Here is a 2,402-nt window from a genome sequence, read left to right on the forward strand (position 1 = left end):
TTTTAGCAATCTCTAGTGTAGTTTATATCAATCAAATCTCTCTTTAATCTTGTAATCAACATTTAATCAAGTTTTAATACAAATCTCATTTCCTTAATCTCTCTTTTGTTCAACTTTCATTTTGGGTAATTGAAGATTATTTGGGTTATTATTGGGAGATTGACAACCTTCCAATCAATCATCAAATACTTCTATTATTCTTTGCTTTATTATTGGAATCATTAGTAGGTATAATTTTCTTAATCTCTTTTTAATTATTGTTAATTATCTTCATTTATTCATCATGTCTCACTTTGTTGGTATGATTGACAACCTTGCTAGCATGTTCAACATGATAATGAGTGAGTAGTTTCGTTAGTTAGGGTTAATGGGTAATTAGGGGAAACCAACATGGGGGATGATTCATGCTTAAATTAATATGTTTTCATAGTTTATTTGCTTGCTTGTTGTGATCTCAACTTATGCACATGTTATGTTTGATGAAATACGAGCCTATGAATCCTTGCATTTTTTACCCATCACATATCTTTTCAATGAGACTTGTAAGACATAAACCAACTCGAGTCTCATAAGACCATGCATATATTTGAGTAGGGAAGATTAAGTCGACTTGTAGGTGTTGTACAATCTAATCGATTCGGCTCTGGGACCCAAACTTTCCTAGGATTGTAAGATATAAACCAACTCGATCCATCACAACAATAATTGCTTGCTTATAATTTTAGAATGTGTTTGTATGATCAATTCCCATGAATCCCCTATGACCCCATGACACCCTAGTGCCTTTTATCAATTGTTTACATCCCTTTTTAATCATCTTGCTTGTTTACTCTTATTGCTTTTTAGTTTAGTGATCTTCTACTTCAAACCCTAAATTGTGACACCCCTAGACACCACTAGTTGCAATTGAAAATCTCATCTCAATTCCCGTCCCTTGGGATCCGACCTTTACTTGCCTCTTTACTAATTGTAGAGTTGTTTGTGGATCAGAGTTATAAATTGTGTTTTGGTCTAGGTGCTCCTAACGACAAGTACCGAAAACTAAACCTCCAAGTGAGTCCGACCAAAAATGGCGTCGTTGCCGGGGACGGTGTTAACTTGATTTAGATTTTCTTAAATTGTTATTAGTTGTGTCTTTCTTTGCCTTGGGGAAGTAAAACTCCTCAAGGTTTGTTCTAATAATTTTCGAGTTGTTTGATATTTTGCATGTCTAGAAGATCACAAGGTAACTTGTTACCCTTTGATCACGAAATTGAAAGGACTTTGACAAACAATAGAAGACTTGCTAGGAGAACTTTGAGAGGTATTAGTGAGGTTGTAGATATTCAACTAAACAATATTAAGTTCATCAACCCTTTTGCAAGAAAAGGTGAGGAGAACCCAACACAAAATCCAACACAAAATCAACCCACAATGCCTAAATTTTCATCACATTCCGTACCAACCGAGGAGAACCTACCCAATGGTACTCTCACACCACAACATTTAACCGGAAATTTCATTGCCAAGTCCGCATTTATCCAATTAATCGAAAGAAGCCAATTTGGGGGGATGCCTAGTGAAGACCCTCACTCTCACATGGAGACTTTTTGCGACTATTGTGATGCGATTTCTCAAACCGGTGTAACTCCAGACCAAATTCGATGGGTCTTATTTCCTTTTTCTCTAATTGGCACCGCAAAACAATGGTTGAAAGGCCTTGATAAGGCTACTCTCGGAATTGATTCTTGGAAGAAATTGGCTCTAGCTTTCTACAAAAAGTTCTATCCACCGGAGAAAGACTAACATGCTAAGAGCTCAAATTACGGGCTTTAAGCAAAGAGATGAAGAATCTTTGTATGAAGCTTGGGAGCGATTCAAGGGAATTTGTCGCTCATGTCCTCATCATGGACTTAGCGAGTGGTTCTTGGTACAACAATTTTGGAACGGTCTTTATGAAGACTCAAGAAACATTCTCAACATGGGATCAAATGGAATGTTCACCGAAGTTGACGACAATCAAAATTGGAACAAGATTGAGGAAATGACGGTCCATAATTCACAATATAGTAGACCTCGCAAGGCTACTAGAGGAGGAAAGCATGAAGTGGACTCTATTACTCAATTGGGTGCTCAACTTAGTGCTCACATTGATACCATCAAATTGAAGTTCAAAAAAGCTATGGCTAGACTTGAAGAAACCTCAAAATCACCAAAGCAACATGTTAATGCCATGACGGCATCTTCATCAATCCCGAGTGGGATATGTGAGAATTGTGGAACTTTGGGACATGATCAAAGTGAATGTAGGGGAACAAATGAACAAGTGAATGCTTTTCAAGCATACAAGAGTGGTACCCCTTATTCAAACTATTACAATGAAAACACTAAATTCCACCCAAATCTCTCATACAAAAGCCAAA

The 2,402-nt window shown here is 37.0% G+C and overlaps 1 non-coding gene across 1 annotated transcript; it reads right to left on the minus strand.

Moving 5' to 3' along the window:
- Positions 1-1,786: 1,786 nt before the first annotated feature.
- LOC141597971 (small nucleolar RNA R71) lies at positions 1,787-1,893 on the minus strand. The gene has a single exon (XR_012523177.1). It is a non-coding gene; the product is annotated as a small nucleolar RNA R71 (small nucleolar RNA).
- Between the last annotated feature and the right edge of the window lie 509 nt (positions 1,894-2,402).

The sequence above is a fragment of the Silene latifolia genome, chromosome 8 (genome assembly GCF_048544455.1).
Source record: "Silene latifolia isolate original U9 population chromosome 8, ASM4854445v1, whole genome shotgun sequence".
NCBI lineage: Eukaryota > Viridiplantae > Streptophyta > Magnoliopsida > Caryophyllales > Caryophyllaceae > Silene > Silene latifolia.